This window comes from Helicoverpa armigera, chromosome 8 (assembly GCF_030705265.1).
Source record: "Helicoverpa armigera isolate CAAS_96S chromosome 8, ASM3070526v1, whole genome shotgun sequence".
NCBI classification, from domain to species: Eukaryota; Metazoa; Arthropoda; class Insecta; order Lepidoptera; family Noctuidae; genus Helicoverpa; species Helicoverpa armigera.
Window position 1 is genome coordinate 1,691,556 of NC_087127.1, and position 27,816 is coordinate 1,719,371.

Here is a 27,816-nt window from a genome sequence, read left to right on the forward strand (position 1 = left end):
TTTAGCGGAAAAAGTTACTACAAAACAGGTGCCTCCTGCGTTCATTAGGGAACTTTTATATTTACTGAGCTAAAACTGTTTTTCTTTTCCCTTCCATATCTGACCAGTAGTAAAACTTTTCAAAAACAGTCATTAGCTTTCATCCTTCTGAGGAGGCAGCAAACAAAACGCCATCAATCAACAACAGACAACAATGGGCTTTTTGAGGGCTCTGACGTCACACTGCGGCACATACGGACGCTTCGTTACGTCTGCAAGCCAGCCCGACCAGGATCTTTTGACTGAAAGACGTCGAAATGGCCCATTGAAGTTAGCATACAATATGTAGGTCGGTGCTCGAGTAAGCAGTAAGCACAGCGGAGAATATATGTATGTTTGGGTGTATAATTGTAAATTGGTTATCATCAATGGATATCTGTGTCATCAATCTGTCTCAATCATATCTGTTATCATCAATGGTGACAAGAAACTTATCCAAGAGTATCAAGCAGATTTGTTTTCCAAAAAAAAAAAACAATAATTTGGATGAAGCTTTGGTGATTCAATAGGCATAATGTTTGTGTATCCTACAGAATCAAACTAACACAAAAGCAGGCAGCCCATTGGCACATATTTGCAGTACTTTATTGACACTGTGGAGGCCTAAAAATGCAAATAGGCACGATTCCGGTGCAGAACCAACGGACCGAGCGTTACACCATTGAATAGACTTTCATATTGCTACTGTCAACGCTATTGAAAGGATAATGGAAACTAGGAGTATTGTTCTATTAGAGAGTGATTTTAATAGAATTATAAATGAATATCCAACGAGTCAGGCTGACAACTGTTTAACCCCATTTCATTGTAGATATGAAAACAAATATGATGCTTTACCTATACTCCGCATTGCAAATAATAAATTGGGCAGTGCAAACTCATGCAGGTTCTTAGGACCAAATATTTCAATGTCTTCAAGACTAGCTGATACACAACAACATATAAGATTCCTACTGGGGGGTCCTGTACGTCCCTTGACCTACTAATACTATTGGGACTGAAGGCCCAAAATTATCAGTGTAAATCCACAACAATCAAGCTGCCACTTGGACTATAAGACCTGACCTACTAGGACAAAAGGAAAACATCTTTAACATTAGTTCATATCCACAAATAAGTGAGGGGCCGGAAGCAGGGGAGACATGGGGGCACGGTCGCCAGTTCGATGCCCGCCCACAAAAACTTAATGCTTCGATTGTTCGCGCATGATGCAGATGTGACTAATATTGTGTCATAGGTGCGATTGTAAGCCAGACAAGAGAGGAATGTTAAGTTATCGCGATGAGAAACAAAGAAAGGGACATTGGCTTTGGCATTACATTATAGCATTGTAAACACAAGTATATAGATTTCATATTGAGTCATCATCATTATCAATAGATAACCTTTGACACGCATCAAATTATTAGATGAATAATATTTTTTTTTACATCTTGACGTATTATTTCATACAAGTGCTTTGTTCCTTTAGCAAGTTTACAACAGTGTTTTTAGTGTCCATGGCCATTGACAAGTTTACGAAAATTTCTGGTTTACCTAAATCCAATTTTTGGCCAAATGGTTCCCGTGTCGTTATCGGAAACGTTAAGTCATTTCTTCAGTATCTGATACCAAGAACACTAGTGAATGAACGGCGTACGTGATGTGATCTACCCACCCTTATCTGCTCATCCCGAGCTAACATAGTAAGCTACTATTCCTGATCTCATTAACTTGTGCAGTGTGGCCCACAGCCGATATGCAGCAGTAATGACAAGCATGTGGGTGCGGGTTCGACGCCCGGTGCGGACATAATGGAGCGATTGTCGCCGCCCGTTAGACGCCCACCTCGGTGCCTTGGACGTCGTTAATATATTATTAACTTGGTTCTAGGTAAACGATTGATCTCACACTTTTGGTACAGGTTGAAAGTTGTGGGTACTCTTGGTTTCAACTGGGATCCTTAATAATTTGTAAGGAATATGCGGAGAATAACTTCTACCTTACTAAAAAGAAATTGGTACAATATCAATTGGCATCGTAACAATAACCCTTTTCACGGAAATAATTTTCGGATACCCTGGAAGACCTTTTTAGGCGAATTCCTTTATGTTACATTAAGACTTCTATTGTACTCGAAAAGCCTCATATTAAGCCAACCAATCTATCCTTAACCAGACAATAAGCAAGGCGACCTGCCTTTTTTACCAAACCAGCAATAAGCCAGTGACTGTCGGTAACATGAATTCATTAATTATGATCAGTACTCAAAAATTCAATAATTTTTCGTTTACAACTACGAACAAAAACCAAGTCTATTCTTTCTTCATTAGAATTAGGGGCTACCCCGTAATCAGTTAGCTAAAGGTCGGGTTCTATCGACTGGCTTAAATCTGGGTTACCCAGTACATTATTAAGGTCGACGCGGCAAAACCACGCTTTGGTTTTAAGCTTTTATTCATTAGGTGTTTTTTTGGCTGCAGATTATTTTGATTGGGCAACGGGAATCCCTTTTCTGAGCCGGAAAGTATCTTATGTAAATTATTTTGCAGATTGAAATGAGCTGCTCGTTGGGCCCTTTTAAGTCCTTTTGATTTTGATTCGTGTACTGTATAATTAGTGCTAAATCCAATATTATATGGAATATCCAGTTCGTTGTGGTTGATTCGCCATTCAGCCTTACCTGTAACAAACAAGAATTTACTATTAACTTTACGGTTTAGTGTGTCGATTCTCACAGTATTATTCAGAGTATTTTTGCGCTACACAACAAACAAATGTTAGAACAAAGATGAACTCTGATAAGCAAAAAATGTGGGGAAGTGTTCGTTTAATGACTACATATCATAACATGTTATTAAACAAAATCTACAACCACGTCTGTCTATGAAAATGTTTGAGATGAATTCAGAAACTACAGAACGGATTTTCATGAGGTTCTCAACATCAGACACAGTGGTTCGTTCCAAGTTAATTTGCTGGTCTCCGATGAATTGACTTGAATCCCAGAAATTGAATGACGAGTATAGCTAAAGTATAGGCAGTTTTATCAACACTTTCTATTATAAATATAGACCAGAGCAATGTGAGATTGTCACCACTTTATTGAAATTCTAGAATAAAACGGAAGAGTAGTGTTTCAGCCTCGTTGGTAGCTGGCTGACCGGCTGCGGCACGTTAATTGTCTGAATACGACTCATTTGTGTCGCCAATTAGTGAAATAGAACGATTAAATCTAAGAGTAACGTGATATGGATGAGGCAGGTTTGGTCTTATCAAGATTATTTGTGTAAGTAATATGTAATTCATTGTTTATGTGCACTAGTGGATTACAGAGATAGAAACTGTAAGATAGCTTTACCTTTTATGCATAATTTATTGAACGCAGAACCAGAAATGGTATTTTCACCCAAATCGATTCGTTTAAAAGATTGGTTTATACATATAGTTATCGGTGTCTCTAAATGGGATTCACTTTTACTTGTAACATTGCAAATCACTGTGATTTCCAAAGAAATAAAGGATGCCCTGAGGTGCCTTTTAATTTGGCAAACTTTACTAAGGATATGCTCACTTTTAATCTACACTGCTTAGATTAAATATCCCCAAAAATACATGAGTCAAAATTCCAGCTAAATCAAAACGATGATATCATACATTAACGAATTCAAAGTATTTAATTCACTAAACATTTCTATGTATGTCGTAACTGTGTGTACATATGTCACGAACCCATATAACGTGACATATCATTATTATGAATATCAAACTCAAATGGCATCTACGTGACTCATATTGTTTTTAAGCAAACGATAGAAATAATGTTTTTCATTCCAAGACCTTTAATAGTGTGGGAAGATATTGATAACAATGAAAGGTACAATTATATTCGTTGGACTTATTCTTAGGAAGATGAACAATGAGGTTTTATTAACAGTACGAATATGAGGACAAATTGCTAACCTTAAGATATACCTATGTATGTTATGTAACACAAAAAGAATAGAGTATGTATGGCACGAACAATAATTATCTTCAACTCGTTTCCCAATACAAAAGCATTCCGAAATTGGAATTAAAACAAGCTATTCGGCTGTGCAATTTCAAAACCTAGTATCTGACATTTTTTTAAAAAAGCGTGTTTTTGCATTTTTCGACCTTATAGACCACTCTCCACATACTAGGATAGCAAAAACTCCCAAAAATTTGACAAAAACGAAGATACACAAAGTCGGAAACCTAGTATCTACAGTAAACGTTTTCAAAATGCAAAAATTACAAGATTAAAACATAGTATCTAACATCAACCATTTTAAAAACCTAGTTAGTGCTTGTAGTTACTTGGATATAAAATGGTTCATGTAGATACTAAGCCAATGAAATGGTTGTAATAAACGTCAAAACTCCCGCGCAACTTTAGTAAGTGAGAAGAAGTCGTTGCAAGTGCGTGTTTTTGTCTCTAAAAATGAGTAAAAATCAGTTTTATAGGTCGAAATTGATCTTGAGTGCTTTAAAAGAACAACATGGTGAAATTTAAGTACGCTTCAGTGCATAATATTGTCAAGATTGTTTGTTTTCCAAGATTTTTTAATGAATAAAAGGCATTTTTTTTAACGACGTCAAAAATCATCAAATGAACCCTCCCGCTGTGGGTTAGCAGCGGTGAGGGAGTGTCAGACTCTTACTGACTAAAAACCGTCGTGTTCCGTCGTGGGCCTTTTATGTGCCAGGGCCACGGTATCTCTTTCGAACAACCCGCCTTGGCCCTACTGGGCCCCGCTGGGGTTGCTGACATCTCTTTGAGGAGAGCGTGGAACAACGCGCGCCGTCGACACGGGTCTGTCGTCTAAGCAGACTGACGGATGCTCAGCCACCCGAACTCACCGCCCACAGACCCACGCCTACGGTGGCCGGGAGTCATCTCGCGACACCCGGCGCCCGCGTCTACCTGGTCCAGCGCGGCGGCCGGGATGAGAGGTGCGAACTCTCTGACGTTCCTCCGCCTCCTTCTCGAGCATGACTGCTTCGCCGAAGGAGGCGACGGCATCCCATTTCCTCTCGCCCCGGACCATGGCCTGAACCAGGGCCAGACGCGAGAGGTCGCCGCCGCCTATTGCCTCGACGAGTACTCGGCGGTGCCCTTCCCACGCAGGGCACTCCTGGACTGTATGGTCCACCGTGTCCTCGGGGCTGTCCGCACAGTGGTGACACCCGGGCGCCTCCTCACGACCGATTCGATGCAGGTACCTCCCGAAACAACCGTGTCCGGTGAGGACCTGCGTCATGCGATACGTGTGGGCGCCTTGACTCCTCCCGAGCCACTCGTCCAAGAGGGGACTTACCGCCACGATGGTGGCGTGCCCTGCACTGGGTTGCGACAGTCGTTCCCTCCAGGCCACCATGAGATCGCGCCGGAGCTCCGCCCGCTGCTCGACAACTTGCCGCGGCAACAGGGTTTCCCCCCGGCGCTGAGCCTCCTCGCGCCAGTCGTACAGGCGCAAGAAGACGCCTCCAGATCCCGCCTCCAGATCCCATGGTGGCAGTCCGGCTAGTAGGCTAGCTGCTTCGCGGGAGATCATGCGGTACCCCCGGATTAGCCTAATGGCTATCACCCTTTGGGGCACGTTCAGGTAGTGTACGGCCCGCGGCCGTACCGAACGTTATGAAAAAACACAATCCCTTGACCATGCCAATCTTAAAAAATATTATTTTTTTTGTACTGAGAAAAAGTAGTGTTTGGTTTCCGATTATCTATTTTTTTTATCTTTTTCATTAAAACTGCTTATCACTATTTCGTTGTTTTTTTTATTGTTTCTTCTTTTTTCTAGGTTTATAAAACTGCATTTAGTTTCTACTCAGTAAATTCAGACCTAAATGCAAACAAAGCAAGTGATCTTACTAGGTCTATTAATTTGCATTTTGTCCCCATTCAGTATATTTTAGAACTAGATGAAAACAAAGCAAGTGATCTTACTAGGTTTTGAAATTGTCACACTCAAAAAGTTAGAACTAAGAAAACAATTTTTTTATCAGTAACTGCTCCTCTACGTACATACTTGGTGATAGACGCATTAAAACACTTTTTTTTAAAACCCTGTTATCTCCCTCAAATTTTGCAATCACTCCCAGGACGGTACGACTAATATTATTGAAACGGCAAGCTGTCAAAGATATGAAATCGTTTTTCGGCTCTCCTGTAAAATTTGGTTTTGTGCAGATACTGGGTTTTGTTATTTCGCAGCCGTATTGTTTTATAACTATTGAAGAATATATAGACGGCTAAGATTTATAGAGACAACATACCTAAATGCATTAACCTCTTGTAATGTCGCTAATTATAAAACAATAGAAAATCAATTGTGTCACGCGTATATCTGCGCTCAGACATCTAACCGGTTAATCAATAGCAATTCTAAACAAATGAAAATTAGCCCTTAAGACGAGGTCCCAAGTGGCGAGATGGTAATAAAAGCACAAAAATCAACCAAAACAAAACATAAGCAAGCCATACAAGAAACCACTTTCCATTACAACAATATAGCCTAAAGCTGTGCCTTCACACAACACTGGGTGCACTTAAAGGGCGATTGAAAGGGCCACCCACTCCCTAAATACCCGTAGTGAGTACGCTGAAACAATTGATTCGTTAAGTTCGTCCGTCTGTGGCGCCTGCAGCGGTGTGAGGGTTAAGCTGAAAGCGGGATATATTTAAATCACGTTTGAGAGTTTAAAAAAGAATCATAGCATTTCGGAGACGAATACATCAAAGAATTGTAAAAAGTAATACAAAACTTAAACTGAATCCTTATTTATTTTATAAATGAGAAAAATAACTTAATAGCTCTTTGAAGAAAGTGAAAGTTGCAAACTTTCACGTCAAAGAGCGATTTAAATGAAAATTGGTGCACAGATAATCCAGAGCCTAAGAAACGACATAGGCTACATTTTAATCGAGTGCTAGAAGAAGTTCCCTTTGAGAAGCGGGTGGGACTGCGGGAAATAGCTAGTGACTCTATCATCTACATAACATAATGAACACAACCCTGCGTGACAAAACTTCACATCTCCTGACAGGTTTTTTCACCTCACACTGCACAATCACGCTACCGACTCCATCATGCGCCTCGCTCGCCAACCCTTCAGGTCGTCGCCCCTTGCAGTGGGCACGGCTGAAACCTTCAGCATGACACGGCTACGTAACTCTGAAATGTCCATTCTATGGCTTTGTTTTACGACAATTCTGTTCAAATGACGTATTTAGGAGTTAGACGATCATAAAGTGGGAATTCGTGGGATTAGCTATTTCTGGAGTTGTAAGGATGGTGGTTGTGTTTCTGTAGTCTATTTTGGATAAGTTGTTTTAAGAGACAGTTTGAACATAATTCTTTTATATCTTTCAAGTGAGTTTTGGCTGCCTTTATTGTAAAATTTTGTAATACAAAAAACTGAGGAAGAAACCGTGTTTTTGTCTGCATCATTTACACATAAGAGTATCATTTACAAGAGGCAACACTCCACAAATAAATATACAGCAATAAACATTCCCATTCACATCAAGTATGCATGAAACAATTTCATCCCTGTCAACCCTACACTGAATAGGATGCGATATGATCCTATTTGTAATGTCACTCGACTCGAGACTGGCTTAACGTCACTCTCGCTTTCAAGTCTCTCCTCAGTCCCTCTCAAATGAGGAGGGGAAGAAGCCAATTGATTTATAAATTGCGATGGAACCAGATACAAGGAAAATGGTGAAGTGAAATATTTTTTCCGATAGCAAACAATCTGTTGGGAAATTAGGAAGGAAATCAGATTAAGGGTTTACATTAATGAATTTGAAGCTTAGGCAGTAATGGCTAACAACAGTAATTTAATTACTTTCCAAATTAAAGGTTCGCGCAGAGGTTATAACAGACTTTTAATTAATAACTCCTAAGGGAACCATTTCAACGTGTTACTTACATCCTATTTCAGGCCACGTTATATCAAATTAAATACGCTGGGTTATTATACTCGTTTCCCGTACATAAATAACCGCAGTTATCAGCGACATGTAAACAAACGCTACAAGGGTGCGGCTAACAACCCCTAATATATGCGCATAATATTACAGCAGGCTCACACATTCATAACAGGAGTATAGAAAGGAAGATTTACTACCTAAATGCATGTGGCTCATATTTTCCTCATACGCAAATCTTTGTTCGGTCCCAATTTTTATTTCGGTCTTATGACGGCGTCGCAAAAGCAAGATCGCTTACGACCATAGGTCACCCCATTGTCATCTATCAAAAAACTCCCATTCTCGATTTATGGCTCAGTAAACACCTTCAGTCTAACCTCCATAGATCAGTTGACTGGTCCTTACACCAAAGTACATGATCCTTGATCCTTTCACAACGATACTCCTTCAATAAAGCTTGCGCGTAACTGGTTTGTCGTGACTCTGCAAGCATCGTAAACTGTGCAAATTCTTAGACACAGCTCGGTCAACACTCTGTGAAAGATTGCTCCTCACTACACAAGTTTTTAAGCTTGAGTCTGCTAAACATAAGGAGCTATTATGAATTTAGACTCGGAAAATTACAACCCAACAACATCCTCCATTATTTCCTACGAATTAATATTTTTTAGTAAATTGTTGTTAGTAGTGCCTTATTTAATCCACATCATTATAAAGACACACAAAAGAAATGTTTCTGAACCAAGTTTAAGTGGCAACATTAGATAAACATACATACTAATATATCATCAGAAGCCACTGGAACTTCCACAGTAACTCGTCCTCTAGTAAGAAATTTCTCAACTCCACGCCTGTTTACTGGAAAATAACTTATTAACTTGTGTGGCAACTTCCCTATCAGGACTCGCAGGAAAATCAGTTCGTCACGTCGTAAAGTATACGAATTCATAGACACGACCGGCGGAGTGCGAAACTCTATGATACGGCACGTACGTGTTTTGCAAGTAATCTGTGGGTTGCCACATTTCACTGACCCAGATCATTAAGCATTTTGTTTGTTTCCTTGTGGTTTACCAGCGTGTGTTTTACCAGCCAACAAATATAAGTAGAAAAGCAAAATATGAAGAAAGAAAAGGGAGACAATTTTAAGATTCTGGCGATCAATCGAACCAAAGCCTGCAAATAGCTGTGAATGAGCCCTTTAACCAAATCAATGGTCACCATTAGAAAATAACATAATTTTGAATGAAGAAATGCTTAACGCTAATAAGGTATTTAAGCTTTCATAAAAGAAGGGTTCGTTCAGAATATAACATGTTTTACGCTTATTGGACGACTTGCTTATTGGACCCTTGGGCCTCATTAACAAGGCTCTTAATTTCGCAACACGTTTGCACAAAGCAGTATACCTTTTACAATATGCATAATAAACTTAATAAATCAACGTTGACCCAAAAAGCAGGCTTTTAAGTATCAAAAAATGCAGCTTATAAAGGTACAAAGCTTTCATAATAAAGTTTAGGGGCTTATTACGTCTGTAGTATTTTGTACAAGCACCGCTACACAAATGGGTGTATTTTTTCGTTTATGATTTGTTTGTTTTCGTCATACTATGATAGTGAAAAGGGCACGGTTTATTGTTCCGGGTGCGATATGGGTGGGCGGAGCACAAGTGTATTGGGGCTCGTTATTATCATCAGTTAAGTAATTAGGACATAATCTGATGAAGTTACATAACTTTATATAAAAAATACTGCACTGTAGGTCACCGTTGTGAAATGTCCTGACGTACAAGTGTTGATACAAAAGCTACATAAAATGATGGAATAATGTGCGCCCCACGTGTAAGGAGTTTCGCACAGCTCTGCACATTGAGTAAAGGCATTTGCATACACGCTGCAGCTGTTTCCACAATCATGAGGGTTTGAAAGCTTTTCGCACACTATGTCCAGATGGTTTACCATCACGATTTACTGAGACTGAGAAAATGAGCATGCGTTCAAAATAACTCTTGAAAGAATCGACTGTATACTCTCGATAAAACCAGTTCTCGATTAAACATCGTTTCCATCCAAGTGTAAGCCAGTAAAATCCCGATAACTAAGGACACGAGTACACGACTTAGCTCCTCATTCGTCCTTACACGATCTTACTAAGAGCCAAGGCGTGCTCAAGTAAGGCCTAGGAAATACAAAATGCAAACTCGAAAGAAACGGGTTAGCATTCACGATGTACTGACTGCACATTTTCTTTAATCGTTTTCAATAGTTTTTCAAAATGGTTTGTGCTCCCTTCGCATAGGATAATATGATAGGTGTAAAAAGTTCAATTTATTGCTTGGCTGCAAGCTTACTTGTCTATGAACAATGGTTCATCACCAATAGAATATGCGGAAATCAGTAACAATTTTCCACAAATGAGTTAACTGGCTTTTGCTTATAAATTGCTGCAAGTGCATATTATTTATGCACCGACTATTGATTTGCTTAGACCCACGCGTCACGCATTTCCTTCAGTTAGTTTATTCTATTGCGAGAACTTAGTGTAGATTGACAATTTATTTTGAATGAAATAACACTTAAAGTATTAATTACAAAATCATTATCTGTTTGACTGAAGCAGCAAAAAGATTTAATATTTTGATAGAACTGATAGATCGACTAGTACATGTTAACGTATTTGATCAACAAACAGTGGAAATTAAAGACAGCTATAATTTTTCATTGAATATATTGGATTCCTCACGTATCTAAAGACCAGAGAGTCAATAGCACCTATCAATAACAAACATTAAACACCAAAGGAATCTTGCGCAAACAAAAGCGGTTCTAAACACATAAAATGTGCCATAACTAGCAGTTGGCAGTAATGAATAAATAAAATATCGGTTTTAAACAAATAGCACCTTCAATGTGCTTATATGGATTGTGTTATTAACATTGGGAATCTTGCGAATGTTAAATATGAGGAGAAAACAATATCTACCGAGCAAAACATGTAGAATGAAATGTAAAAAATATGTAGGACATTCAATAAACAAACTACGAATTTTGACTTGACACTTCACTGAGTCACACACACTCATTGTCATCTGCTCACTTTTGGCAAATTAAAGTAAGCAAGTATAAATAATTGTCTAGCATATAGATAAAAAGAAATATCATTTCAATCTTACTACAGAATATTTTAAATTGAAACTCAATTTAAAATCCCAGTAACCCAGTCACCAAGAGGCGTGAGAAAGAAAATATTGGACATCACCATTCACCATGCAAGCAGCAAAGTGTGTTTGCTTCAGAAATAATACGCCAGGCGCCAGTGACGCAAGCGCCTGTCCACTTAGTGATAAGAGCCAGCGGGTTACACTATTGATAGCGAAAGGATCACTAAAGGATATTATCATTTCAAGACGTCTGCTAAAAATAGACAAATTAATTTATAACTTCTACAAATAGAACCAGTAGCTGAAGTGCGTTTTGATAGGCAGCATGAAGAACATATTCTCATTTCACGGTCTAACTACGTCCAATTTTACCGAGTTCGTTGCAGTTGAACATATCCATAAGTATGTAAAATAATTATGATAACAAACAATCCCATATCTGAAAGTAGCAGCCGCCTCCACTTCGTGCTCAGCGGCTGCATTCAACTTGCATTATGTACGCGCATCACGCCTCGCGTTTCCTTCCCGTCTTCTGGGAACCACACGTTTGCGCAGACCAAAAAATTACGCGGTGAAACTTATTGGAAATTAACTTCTGTGCAATGGGAATTGGGAAAAGCCGCTTTGGGAACACCAAGTGCTGGAGACTGACCCAATGGCTCCGGAAAGTTGTGACTCTAGAGTCTAGAGAATTACGCTAGACACAATAAGGAATCATAAACTATTAAAATACTGGACGGTAATAGCTCCTTTAGCACAGACGCACAAAACTTTTTATAGTTCTTTAGAAGCTTTCAACAAACGAGGGGATATTGGAAAACCCTTAGGTTAGAACAAAGTTTTTGACGACCTATAAAACCCATCACGGCGAATATTTACAACATTTTACCCTCCGCAATTCCTTCAAAGGACCGCTACCATATCTTTAGTGTCAAGTAAATGTATTTGATAAAAATGGCAAACATTGCAAGACAGACACTCCTCAGTCCTCAGTATATAAGACAAGAGGTACATAACAAATGTTTCGCAATAGCTGACTCACTCGTGTTTGTGCGCGTACCAGACAAAAGGTGTTTCAACGCCGACTATAATGTGGAGCCGATATAAAAGGGCATTAGACTGTAGATGTAAGACATGTATTGTCATGACTGTGTGAGGACTTAAAGATGTTGCTATTAAGCACAGCTGTGACCATCAAGCGATACTCGGTAACCTTAATGAGATATGCCTTTTCATTGATGTTGTCACTGTCACTGATGAGTATCCATCATTGTCCGTTAAGTTCGTGCGCTGCCTGTCTTGCGATAACTAATATTGTATTGCGAAAATCATTACATTGTATGCGAAGAACATAAGTTGACGTCAGTTTTGTCAAGTGACATCAGAGCTTTTTTGAATAAAAGGGACATATGCAGCTGGAATAATAAGTGAAAAAGTCATATTGTATGTTCTTTGAAAGATGTTCGTATTATTTGCCTTTGGTTTAACATGATGCAGTATTTTTATCGATTTATTGTTTTGTTTCAAGGTTTAGTTGGCTAATAATTTTACGTCGCATAAAAAATTGCAACGCCTACACCCTTATCGGTTATGTTTGCACATCAGTATAAAGTAGAAGATCCAAGAAAAACAGACAAGCCTGGGAATCCCCTTTTCCTAACCCTTAGCACCAAGCATTTGGATTATTTTGCGAAACTGTCGAACGATAAACACAAATAATGATATAGGTACGAACCCACAAACAACTAAGTATGTATGATATTCATTCGTTATGCAACTTTGCAATTACAAACTCCATTCATTTGATACAACTAATCTTACATTGGCAGCCCATACATAAATTCGAGCATGAATGAGTTATTCATCAGCCGGCCATATGTTTATTGCATCACCCTAACTGCTGACCGATTCCTATGAATCGATACTAGGAATCGGAACTCTCGTAAAATCGTTCCTTTTATGAACTCGATATGATTTTATTATTATTGGATGGTCCGTGACACTGTTTTCTGTGATTGGATTGTGTAAGTGTGCACTTAAAATGTCATATTGGATAGACAGCTTTGATGTGCAAACGTGCCTAGAATAATGTAACAACACACATGTGTAAAGTCAATACTACTAAGGACTCTAAAACAAAACAAAAATTCATATCAAAATCAGGAGCAAAAAAGTCGTCAATTATTCAATATCACTTAAAGAGATCAGGACCTCTTTCGAAATCAGATAGCGTTTATTTGGTTCGCCCGAAAGACCATGACTTAATTCCAATTGACCAGCACAAATGGCCATATCAATTACACCGTTGTGTAACAAGAAACAAACAAGTACATAAAAACAACGCTACAATAAATACAAGGTAAGCATTTGGCAATGCAAGCAACGTTATGTACATTTGTGATTCACATGTTCCGACCTTAGTAGGGAATTATAAAAGTACGCTATTTCGTCATTGAGAACACTTATGGCGTTTATATCGATCAGTGAACCTCGTTATGGTTTGATTGGGTAAAAACGACCTGCTATTAGATAGATTGTTATTCAAAGCTGAACTTATAGTGTTTTTACATGGCAAGAAGAGTATTGAAACAACTGTCTTTGCAACAAAGTAAGCACAATCAGACCAGCCCATTGGCATGACCGCAGCTCAGTAATATCCGAGAGCTATCAGAATAAGGAAGTCCACTGCAACCTATTTCGCAGTCCACAACACGACAGGGTTCTATCACGCGACGTTTGCCTGCAAGTTGGAACCTTATCTGCGTAACTGCGAAACGACATCCTGCTTAGACCAATCACTGGTTGAGACTGCAAACGTCCGCGTTTGTGATTTTGAAATGAAACTGGGCCGCTTCGTGTGGTTTTGTACGCTGATTTGGTTTGTAGAGGTTAATTTCATATGGACTCGTACTCGCGACCTGTGCTTGTCATGTCTTGATGGTCTTTACACTACAAAACCTTTCTTATAGATCTTCCGTATCAAGCCTATCTGTACCTCCAATTTGGGATTAATCTTTTCGTTCAGCATGCATTTAATTTTAAAATCATCATGAAGAATTCACAAGGCATGCATTACTGCGGTGATCTGGATGCAATTTTCACCGCTTTTACTGTGGGAATCCAGAACGCAATTACGATCTACACTGGCTTGCATAGTAATCGTAACACCATCACCAGTAGCGTGACAAAATGATTACACTCATGTCATATAGTTGCGAAATTATATACCGATGTAGGTACTATCTCATGATGAGCAACATTCGTCACGCCACACTATTGTTTACAATAAAATTGCTATTCGGAAAGCGAAAACATTGTGCAAGGGAGAAAAACAGGAAATCATTTATCATTATGAAAAAGGAAAACGGGTGATACAAGAATGTCACATTCCGGTAACTGTGTCTGCAGAAAAAAATAATAACATACTGTGGAAAATAAAGGAAGTGTAGGTATGTACAGCCACAAGATCTCAATATCATGTATAAGCACATCTCCCAATTTCCGTACATTTCTCTATCAATGGACAGAAAACTAGCCCAGAACGTACCAATCCAATCAGCCTCAAGTATTCCCACTTCCAATCCCACAATATTCGTAAGTGGATCAAAAATAGCATGATCAATGACGTCATTAGCTCCAGGATATTGCGCGGGAAGGACAATACAACGGCTTTTAGGGAGATTGCTCTCGTTAATACGACTTTATTGTTACGTCGACGCTAAGAATAGCAGGGAAATGGCGGTGGGTTGCCTTCTTGACTTGCTGTGAATTTGAGGGCTATTTAGGGAAATAAATGGGTGTGTTATCTGTTGCTTTAGGTTCACAAGTAATGTAAGGGTAAGCCAGCATAGTAGAGGAGGAAACATCAAATAAAATAAAAAAGTGAGAGAACGAGAGAGTGTAAAGAGCTAAAACTTTATATTATAACGCCTGAAGATATTGCAAGTTCTTTTATTGATACAGAATACGGAAACACTAAACTCACAGAAATACTAAAATAACTCAATATAGGATCGAATTCGAAAGCGAGAGGGGAATACTGTCGTTGACATTTCACCCTAGAGAAGATGGATTTCTAAATGAATGTTTTTCTATTACAGCACAAGCGTTTGAAATTCGGAAAAAACGAGCAAAAGTTCAATGCCGTCAGGACAATTTATTAGGACCCGTCCGTTACAGACTTTCAATCTCGTTGAGTGTATTGCACTTCGCTAGACCGTATGGTAAGATATTGAGCTGATTACTTTCGAAAAAATTAAAGTTTCAGTTTTATTAGAGCAATTCTTTTTAGAAAGACTGCTTTTTGCATCCCGCGTGGCCTATTTAGATAGCTAGAGGTGCACAGGCATCCCTTGACTCAATTAAGGGTGAAGGTGATTGACAAGAAATTGAAATTCATTCTTCGCCTCTCACATTACGATGCAGAAAATTTTCTCACAATATTCACTACATTTTATAGCCTTCGTTATCCTCAGCTACTTAACATGGATCAGGCGTAAACTATAACAAGTCATAAAAGACTTCCCCCACTTAGGATTACTAGTACAGAATCCTAATTAGTAAGCACTAAATACTAATTTCACATTTACGATGTAAACTGTGTTGCTAGCTATTTTACGGTCGTCATCATTACTTGATACAATGATGTCAGCAATATGGGAATGAATCTTAATTCTAAGGTAGAGTCAACGTGGGCACTTAGATGACTTGAATTTTGGGACGTTTTATGCATTTTTATCATAGTTTTCATTCACAGAAAATAAGACGATATTAGAATAATAACCATGTAGAACACACCTATGATGACATTCATTCAAGGGCCAATAGTTTTCAAATCAAAAGTTCTAAACAATTCTTCTACTCCTGGTAACAATAGTGAAATTAGACACTATAAGTATGACCCATGACTTTTAACGAAAACAAAAGGTCAGAGGCCAACAATACTATTTATTGAACATGTTACGCATATCAAAGACTGCGATGTGGGACATCGAATGCCAAGCATGCGCCACAGTGCAATGACTGATGCATCTATCTGAACTGTCGATCTTAATTATAAAGTTAAGGTATACAATATAAATTTTGTGCTGTTTATCGATGCGTAGTTATCTCAGCCCAATTTTATGAAGACATGACCAGACAAGGGTCAATTTTGATAGAAGTAGGAAAATTTTAAAGTTCCTGGCTCTGCAGAGGTGCTAACGACCCAAGACTGAATCATTTAGGCATTCGACATTATGCATATTTTGTGGTTAACCAGCGACAAAACATCCCGATATTTATTACACATCCAAAAAGGTTCATGAAAAAAAAGACTATCAACCGGCCAGCAACAAAGGGAGGCAGGAAACAAAACGAAAAGGTCGCGGGCTGGGTGCCACATGTGATGACGTCATCCAATGGCCGCCATGCCAGTCAGCTGGCGAGTGCAGCGTTTGATGTTCCGATGCGCTAACTTAGCTGAGCTCATCGCTTAACCAGATATGCGGGTTCAGATTATAATCTTTAAGATTTGTAGCCGTGCTTGATCGTAAAGATATTGCAAGGATTAGCAGTTAACTAGGTAATTTAGGTTGAATGTTGGGAATATTATGCAGTGTTTATTTCTATATGGACAAAGCAGGATTTAAATGTAGGAGATTTCTGTGTGCCGTCCAGTCTGTGAAAAATAAATGATTGTACAAGGAATGCCTCCAAAGACTACATTTAATTTAACCATCTTGCAATTATATGTTTTCTCCGTAACCAAAAATATTTTACTATAAGAATGTAAACCTATGTCTACTGACATTTCCATAACATACTAAGAAATGTCGTTGGTCGCCACCTAAATTTTTATGGGATTTTTTTCAAAGAAGTCCCCGCCTGACATTTGGTCGCTCGGCGAAAATGTTCATTTTCGCATAAAAAATACGATAATGTTATGGCAAGGAAATAGGTTAATGGTGATCGCTGAAGCTTGTTATCCTTTATGGTGAACATTGGTTTATTAACTGATAAGCTTCACTGAAATGGCTCAAGCCTATTAGATTTATCTTCTTCACGCCTAGTTTTCAGTCTTTAGATCCAAACAAGCATTAACTAAAGGAGTGATGTCGTTTAACGATTTCCCTCCAACCGAAAAAGTAGCATAATATAATCTTTTGTACTTTTCATCACCTCGATCCAAATTCTGTTCCGATTACGTTCTAAACGTCTTTATTCAACACATCAAAAATGTCTTATTCCATAAGCTATGCCACAACTGCATCCACAGTGCAAGTAAAGGTTAATTTCTATTAATTAGAACTAGCCTGCAATGTCCGTGTAAGTTAGATTGGCGAGTTCAAAGTTTTTCAATTAAACTTGAACACACTGACATCGGAACATGTCTCCCCTAGTTCTTATCCAACAAAAGCTGGTAAGCATCTCATAGTCTGCGATACAAACTGTAAGGAAAGCTTTACATAGTTTAATAACGTGATAGGATATATGCATACACCATCCAGTATAAACAGATCATGCCCTCTGATAATTTTCAAGTTCTTATGGTCCCTTTTCGCAAAGATATGCTTATTTGATTCTGTCAGAGATCTATTCACAGATTTTATTCCCTAGATAGTATTTCGTTTTTCATGTGATTACACATTATATGTACACAGGAAAAACGAAGAGAAACAATAAAAAAGTTAGAGTGAGATATAAAAGAGACTATAAAAGATTTAATAGCTAATCAATAAGTTTCAGTATTTATTGCTAATGATATGTCATCTAAACTTACTCAATAAGATCACATTCGATTACGTAAGCGAACCAATATTGAAAGGTATCCACATCAGATAGTACACCAATACATTGGATCCCAATTCCACATGTTGGTCTGAACCATGCGTAGCTCGTCGATGCGTTTTTTGTTAATGACCGGGGTCGTTGACCCGGCCACAGTTCACTCGACCGCTATCTAAGACTTATCGGCGTGACGTCATCTATCCTAATGTCTGGGATGATAGGGAATAACTGTTATTAATTGTCATTGATTACTGTACTTTAAATAGTATAATGAATTGAGTGTAAAGGATGGTTTTCTTTTTGGGTTATGTAATGTAATATTTTGTAGTTAAATTTTTAATTGAAGTACAGATGCTTCCAAGATTTGAGCCCCATACCTTTACACTGTAGATAAAAATGAGCATCTAAAAAGAAAAAAAAACATAGGGAGACCAAATAGGTGTTAGAGGGGATGCTACTGCTACAAAATTATTTATTACTAGACCGATTTGAAGCAGTGGCAGTGTTTGTGTATGGAACAGCTCACATAAACAGCTTTGGTCACAAAAATCATCACCATCATCGAAAAAACAAATGCCAATCCCCATTCATAACCAACAATCGGTCAAGTAACTATTAACCATTGACAATCACTAGGATCTTCACCGCAGGTTCAAATGCTCAAGTGAACAGCACTCACGCGATGTGTCGTGAGTTCGTGACAGGATTACGCCCTTTAATCTGCTAAAACAACCGACGCCTTTTTATGGTCTAGCAGCTCTTTTTACTGGGAATTAATTTTGACCATGTTATTTTTTTCTGTAGTTTTTTATCTAGCTGTATTTTACCTGATTAGAAGTTTATGTATGTATTTCATAAAATATCTTTGCATTCAATGACTTGGGCAGTCACTATTTTTATCTTTATTGCATTTCTTTGCATTGCATGAATTCGATGACAAATCTTAAAGATATTTCTTTCGTCATAAGCTATTGAGTAATTATATGAATATTTATAACGTCAGCCCTACAACGTGTCATGACTAGACGAACTTAAAAACCCAATGACGATGCAACTGCTTATGTCAATTCATTAAACCCTAATGGCACGAAGTGGACTTTGCTCCAATACGGTCAATAGGAACAATAATCTTACCTTTGGGGTATAAAGACTTTGATATACATATAAATAAGGAATTTAACATCAAAACCTTTGCATCACGACCGACGAGGTGTCGAAACGGCATCAATCATCATGCTTAACAGAAAACCCAGTGGTGCAAGCTCCTATTTACCAAAAAAGCGAAGCCCATCGAAGGGCTTACATCACAACCAAGGTTTCTTTCGTAACGTTTTTACTACGATCCGTCGATTCTAACCGTAGTATTTCGTGGACACTCGTAATTTCACGGTGGATGACCACAATGCCTATACACACGTAACATTTATGCAGTATATATTTCTGTTTACTAGAGCGATCCATTGTTCATACAACAATGAAGGTGAAATGTGGGGTAGTCATTGCCTTAAGTAGGTAAAAGATGAGTCAGGCAAACAGAAAACATGTGTGTTTGTGAATAATGCCCCGTTGACACTTCCGAGGGCATATTGTCTCGAAAACCAATATTTTCTGAGAAATGAATGATGCAGCCAAAACAATGTCGAATTGGGTATTGTTTTAGATTTCAAACGGATAGCACTGCCGGATAAGAAGCTAAACAATCCATCTACAATGATTTGTACTTCCCATTTTCTTTAACCTCAACATCCCAACAGCTGAAGTTATCTGGTAATAAATAATAATAACAACATCAGCGGTACGTGAGCCGACCTTCAGGCGGGTCTAGGCCGTGACGGCGCCCGCGCACCTCGTGTAACTGTCCACACTCGGTGCACTGTGAGAATTTTATCTAGGTAATTAATAACCTACATGCAGTAATGCAGTAACTATATGCTGTCGAGTGTGGAACGCTCGCTATTTTGTTTAATGAACCTTCGGTAATTTTATTTTTTGATGATTGTAAGCTTCAAGTTTTGATCCAGGGTCTCAATCATCATCAGTCACTTTTTCCTTGAAAATAAAAGTTCTGTGGTCCCATTCATGAAGGAACCTCATTTTAAAATTAATTCCGATCTAACGGAAATATTCCAAACATATTTTACAAGAACATTGCAATTTCTGATAACTCAAAACACTATTATAAAATACCAGTCGTTAGAGGTGAATATTTATGAAATCTCATAGGGTTATGTCTAGCAGTGAATAGATATCAAAACAATGAGATATTTTTACAATTCAAGCCGCTCTGTATATTTACAAACATTGCCTAAGAATCTATTCTGTTGCGTCAATTATAATAAATGCGGTACTCCGTGAACTATAGGAATGAGAAAGAATAAACAATATGAGTCGATTTCAACTATGTACTTCCTAATTTTTGAAAATGTCAAGAGGGCCTTCCTCTAATGTCCAGTACCCATATATGGAACTATTTTGAAAAGTTACAAGTTTCTTTCAAACACCCCCATGCAGCTCGTTTTCTAAATTCCATCGAACTATTCCTTTCTGATATCTGTCCTCGTTCACCAGCCTCATACACACAAAGTGCACAAAAAACGGGACATTATTTCATAACAATATAATTGCTGGCAGCTTAATTATCATCAGCGGCCGGTGCTTAGATCTCGCATGCTGCGCATTATTATTCGCCATGTTTTCCGTCCTGATGACTCACGCTTACAGGCGACCTTGCTTGGACCTCCCGAGTAATTAATAACCCATAGTTTTTGCCCCAAAGGGGAACAGCAAACTGTCACTTTAGCGTGGCTTGTGCCGTGTCATTTTGTTTTTTTAGGTCTAAATTAGGAATGTCCCATCTGGCCAGTATTTTAAAGTGGCCAGGTGGTTAAGAATGTTTAGAAATATTTTTGGTGTGTTTAGCTTTGGTTTTTCACGATTCTCCAAGAACTGAAGTTTTATTCGTGTATGTAGTTTTGAAAGTGGGCGTAAACTATCTACTCCCTTGTCCGAAACATGATGGCCAACACTCTGAGAGAGAAAAGCTATAATAAATTATGTAGAGTTGAGAAAAAAACCTATAACGAAGAATCATGACTAAGTAGGTACAATAACCAAGGACATGTCACCGGCTTTTAATTACAGCAAAAAGGTAGTAAAGGAAAATCCAGCACAGCTCAATTACCAAGGTGTTTAATTATTATCTGTGAATATTGCCGACGTCACGACACAGTTGGCCACACCACAGATTATATAATAGTTACTACGTAACAGATAAATCACTCCATACAAAAAAGTCCATACCTACTGTTATAAGCACCTACAAGTTCCCCAACTACCTACAAATTCCTAGCTGCGTTATAAAATGAACCTTAAAAACTCGATCGCTTGATTGTTATTCCAATGCGATAGCGCACAGTTCAGTGACCGCAACCGTGCCGTGGCCGTGCTTAGGGTTGCTTCTTACAATTTATTAATATTTAAGTAGGAAAACAAGGTTACGCTTATTTTAAAATAGCCTTTTTTTAAACTGAGTTTTTAAATAAAAAGTAATATCAAGAATATTTGTCTTTAGTTAACTATTGTATTGCCTAACTATACTTACACTCGAGATGTGTTTTGAGCTACAAAACTCACAATACAATTCATATAACTAAGTAGGTATCTAAAGTAAAATAAGTACCTAATGATCTCTGTTGTTAAAATCATAAAGTAGATATAAAAAAAATAGTATCACTAGATAAGTTCATAAATATAAAATGTTTCTAAATCTTACAATAGTCGCATATAAACCAACACAACTCAAAATAATCCATCAGTTTGTTAGGTAGCTAAAAACTAATAAAAACCAACAGCATAACATGCCACGAAATAAATATAATAATATTGGAACGCGCGCGGCGCGTGCGACTATTGAAAGCCCTGAGCCGCGTGGGGCTACCGGTAACCCAGCGAGCGGTAGGCATTTATCGCGCGCAAGTACGTCGAGTGACAGAGGCCTGGCCACACGCCATCATTGTTGGTGTACCCTTACCTGCAACATGATACATGGTGTTCACAGTTATCGGATCTAATGACGGACAGCCCTATCTGCTGCCATGGCCGCGTAACTGCGCAGTACAACTCAATGTAGGTTGCAAATGTCATGAAAAACTATTGAGTTATTATAATTAATGATTTTAATGTTGAGTTGACTGCGATTGAGGTTTTGCTCTGTGCAACTAAAATATGAGTTTGCAGTTTTTTATTAGATACAATGAAATCAGGCTGTGATAAATTATGTGCGAATGCCACATTTCAGCAAATATACATAGTAAAAGGTCCTCAAATACTTGTAATTTTCAACCATCATATTTAAATGCTGTACCTAAGATAATTAAAGATGCAATAAAAGCTAATTGCGCATAATATCATCATCAGTGACTTTTTAATTACATCATGTGACCTCATTAGAACATCAAATGGCTATCGTTAGTTCCGACCGACGCAGGCGCATCCTTCCTATGCATTTAATTTAAAGGATGTTAGAGAGCGGAAGTACCGAACATAGAGTTAATTTATTACAACTTTGTATCAAGCACACTGGTCGCATTGTTTAACTTTTAATAATGAAGTACTAAGTGGTACCAGTCACGGTTTTATCGCGAGTTTAAGGAAACTATCAGATTTGCAGTTAAGACGCGAATGGAGTATTGTTTGTCATAAATCTTACATTTATATCAAAAATAATTATGAGGCACTTATCCAAAAAATAAAAGTTGCCAGCTACTTGAAAAATGTAATCTCTTTCGTTATAATGCATGACAGGGCTTTTAACATGGAAGCACTCCCCTTCACGTTCTGCAAACTCATTCAGCGTGATGAGATTGTCGTGATCCTTTTTTCTTTGCATTTCATGCTTTCGTATTATGAGGATAATCTTACTTACCCATTAATTTATTTTTATATACTTCATTCAAGTTGTATTAACGATGATAAGAAACTACGCATGTCAAACCAACGTGACAACCTCGATAAACCGGGAAATTCCGTTTGGGGAATATAAAATCTATTAGCATGGTTTTTGAAACAAAAGTACAATAGCTTAATTAACAAATAGGTACCTCAAATGTACAGGAAACCCCCTAGAATACATACAACGACAGGGAAAATTAACTACATACCTACCTCTTACAAGCAATGGAAGCGAGGACACAAATTCCATGAATTAATCGCATGTTAAATAAGTCCATTACAAGGAGAACCAGAACCGTTTATTGCGGCATACAGATATTAAATGCTATAAATCTTTTATATAATTACTTGTTTATAAGCATAACATGTATAGTGTACCATATTTTGGTAAAGCCATTGACAGTTCTAGCTACTCGTCCGTAGCTCCAAAATTAATGAGAATTTCATCAATGGATCCAATGAGCCTCGAGCTTCAAAATTTCTTATTTAAAGGCTTCCTTCTGAGATTGGTTCGCAAAAAGCACTTACAATACTGCAAGGTATACAATTACCGAGCAATTTGCCTGTCAATGTCTCATAACAGTTAAAAAGTCGTAACATCAGCTGAACGAGCTCTACTATATCATAACAACTGCTTCAGAAGATTTATCGAAACATTAATCTTGTGCACAGACAGCTATAAACTATAAACGATTGCGATTACAAAATGCGACGTAAAAACGTCGATCGCAGCGATTTGTCGCTGTGTGCTGATTGGTTCCGACATGGCGTCGCTTGCGATGCGCCCGCGCCGCGTCGCATTCGATTGTCGTGTTTTTGATATCATTACGTCGCCCACATACCGTAGTTTGTCGCTGTTAGGTTTTTATTGCGTCCGCGATTTGAATGTCTGAGTCAGCTGTCAGTACTTTACTGGGTTCGGACTCTTGATTCATGATCATGACGGGTTAGGATGACAATGAAAAGGGAAAAGAGAAGTTTTCCCTTTAACGCAGTGTTGTGTCACTGTGCAATTAGCAATGCTGTGGATGACGAAATGGTAAACGTCAGGATGGAAATCCTGTAACGTGTAAGTGATGACTGGTGACACCTGTAATTCCCTTTTGGTAGGTTTAGTACCTAGAGTATTCATTATTCATCTATTTCATTACTTTTTCAGCGTGTATTACTAGTGCCAAATCTGGAGCTATATTCAAAACTAAGCTTCAATAGAGTTGAAACTGAGTGAGTATTTTCCTGTTTGTCTGGTAATTCATATTTTTTTTCCTATTTTGATTATGTCCAGTATTATGTATTGAATAACTACGCCTAAAACCATTGTTCAGAAAACAATTCATGGCCATGACATTGAATTGACTTCTGAACAATGGATTCTTACATATCAATCATTCACCTTCTTGTATTAGTCGGACTAACCAGTATTAAATGATCAATAAGAATGCTATCAACCTTAGAACAACATTTCAGCACATAGGCTAAGAGCGCTATCCCGCGCAGATCTTCAAACACGAGTATTATCTAATCACCTCGTCTCTAATAACTGTTATTTGTACCGAGTCCGAGCTGGAGGCACCGAGGCACCCTATAGTCGAAGGAATGCAGCCGAAGAACGTCGCGCCAGTGATTAATAGAAAACCTGTATGACAGGCCGCGAGACGGGATACGCAAGTTGCCACGCTTTTAGAAATACGCCGCTTATCATATATGCGTGACGTAATTGCATAATGCATGGGCTGCAGCGATGCGAAGGAAGATGTTGGATGAAGTTGCTGAAATGGAACAAATTTTGGACACCATATTATTTTTGCTATGGATACTTCAAATTACAAAAGTAGCTTGAGTTTTAGTATCAGCAATTTTGATGGCTGTGGAAAAAAACATTGAACTTATAAGTGTTAAGGTACTAAGTTTGCATTTGTGTGTAACGCAATAGTAGATTCTACAAAAAAGACTGCGACCTTAGAAGAGTAATTAGTTATTGCATACCGCAAACTACTTCTACTAATATGGCAACTTCCTATAGCATGATGCGATATGCCACTTAGCTATGAGATGTATTTAATTAAGGATAACTGGCATACAATGCATGCATAATATCAACGTTTGCAGACCACTTAAACGTTGATCACATTCTATGTGAGACACAAATATTAATTAGGATGGTATACAATTGGAATTTTAAAGAACTTTGGGAACTTCAAAGAAAGCAGATTCAGACATGAATGGACTTCTTTTGCTTTTGTCCAATGTCGTGTTAAATGAAAGGTGTTGACAACTTTGTACTATAAAGTCAGGCTGAAATAGGCCATCACACCATTTAACATACACATCTCAATTTACTGCCGTTCTGGTTTCTGCCATGATGAAAACCAAGTAAGCCTATTTAATTAAACTTTGTAAGTGCTAATAAAAATCCGATTCGATCAACGCAGGCACACAATTTACGACGTCGGTTAGTTGGAGAAAGTAATGCTGGATAAGATCGACAAAACAAAGTATAATGTTATGTTCTTTATAATGAAGTGACTGGTTAGGGGCTTAGTTATCGTCAAATAGAGATGGAAATACAAATGCAACATATTTGATGGCTGCTGTTAAAATTGGTGATTAATCTCAATCAATTCGAGATCTAGATTATTAGAACAGTATTTGATACGAAACCTACTTTCGGCTAGTTATTGTTATCCTTGATCTTTGCTGTTAAGTAATGTCTGTCTATTCTACATAGACGATATGATCACTGTACCTGAACGGTCAGAGTCAATTAAAAATTCGAATATGACTTCTATCAACAGCACGTTGTGCCTCGCATCACCCGACGAGTTAATAATACGTTACTTGGTGCTCCCAAGGCCTCGTGGTGACCCTATTTCAAAATACCCAGTTCCAATGACTCACGAACTGTCATTTACTTGTTAAAAAGTCGAATGAATGACCTTGCCGTAATGAAGAGTTCCTGTTTTTGTTGCAGAAAGGAATCACCAACCTTTTTGTTCAACTTACTTTCGTGGGTTCAACTTCAAAGTCGGATTGATAAATCAAGTGGGATTGGGAGTCATTGAGGTCAGTTCCCGAGTCAATAAACTAATTTGCATATTAACAAGCTGGTATTATTGTTGATTTGTTTTGTTTCGAGGAATATATTGGCTCAGTTAAATCCATATTGTTGGCTTTTATATTTGTGATTCAACAATTCTTTGTACTCAGTGTGTAAATAGTTTTTATCCTCATTTTCGTCCACTTAAGACAATTTGTGATCTTAGAGAGAACCATGCGCTGACGATGATTCATCAATTGTAAAGTTTCATTACAACTATGATTGAACTATGTTGCAAAAAATACTTACACCTGTCTGACTGAACAGCTAAAAACCAGTCTTTAGTATCGTTTGTAATCCATTCATTTGGATTGTTCAACTTTTCTGTATTGTTAATTTGTACGTAAAAAAATCAACAACACATCATTGAGAGATTATTTCTAGGGAATACGTAAGGTTAAAAAGTCCTTCAAAATAAGAGAAATAATTTATAGATACTACAAAACAGGCACAATCTCCTGGCGCTGATAGTACAGAAATAGCCAGCCATCAATGGGGGCTCTGTGCGCGATAACGCCGCGTACGCAGCCCCCGACACGTCGCCGTACGTACTCTCGCGGTCACACTATTTGTAAGGGAGTTCATTTGTTTTTGTGCTACCAAGCTGGTATGGTTACATGTTAAGACATCTGTTATTTTCGTAGTAATTCAGATAATAGAGCATGTAACTATTGCACAACTTCTCAATAGGAGGATATAACTTAATGTATCTTTTAGGATTCATAATCTGGTAACTTCAGGGGAAGTAGTCTTAGTTTTATTGCTCACAAGTTTTTTTAAGTTGGGAAATGTTATGAGACAGAGAAGTATGAAATACAAAAGTATGCATCTCCAGCTCTGATTGATATTGGAATAAGGGCTGAATGATGATGAAAAATGAATAACTTGAAGCCAGTCTCATTACTGATGGGACCACCCTATATTGTTGGGAAATAATAATATTTCTCTTAATTTTTTATCAGTCATGCTTGATGCCTATGGAACTTACATTTTTATCTGTTTTGCACAGGAAGTGGGACGTGTAAAGGTCATCACATTGAGCTTATCTAACATTACCTAAATATAGAAATATTTATTTAAAACTCAGATTTTATAAATGCATTGTGTTGTTAATTAAAAATAATTGCATACTACACTATGTAGTTTTGTAAATAAGACTAAATAATGACTATTAAAATATTTTACCTAATACCTAGAGTGCTTTTTACAAACTATGCAACCTCATTACAGAAAAATGTCCACAATATCAAGAGACAGACAATAACGCAGACTACACTATCTAGTTCTAGGAACAAATACCAATAAACATAATAAACAAAACCTAGAAAACATGACAAATGCAAGATAAAACAGGAAATGAAACAACTGTCTTATCACTCTGTGTCAGGAACTTCTGATAGTAGCCGATGATATGTTTTGAAAAAAGATAATACTATTGTATTGTCACAACTTCTTGTATAGGAACTCTTTGCAGCTTTGTACATTATGATGATTGAAAAGAGGAACTACTTACTATTATTCTAAAGTAAGACAGTAATCTAATACTTTTATCAGCGAAAAAAAGGCTTCTAAAATTTTTATTGAGTACTAGAATTTTTCAAGGGGTTCACCCGTGTCCCAGGGGAACTTCTGTCAGTACCCGGATAAAATATAGCCTACAACACTGAGGAATACTATAGCTCTCCAACAGTGGAAGAATTTTCAGTTCAAGAATCAGTTCAGTAGTTTTGGAGCCCTTGCAAACAAACAAAAAATGTTTCCTATTTATTATATTAGTATAGATTTGTTAAGTGGACAAAGAGAATCTATTGAGTATTGGGAACTCTTTATTATTACAAAGTAGTAAGTAAGACC

The 27,816-nt window shown here is 37.8% G+C and overlaps 1 protein-coding gene across 1 annotated transcript in view; it reads right to left on the bottom strand.

The window, feature by feature from the left end:
* Positions 1-27,816, bottom strand: part of Frl (Formin-like) — a 70,185-nt gene that overhangs the window by 40,976 nt on the left and 1,393 nt on the right. The gene's annotated exons all lie outside the window — the stretch shown is intronic.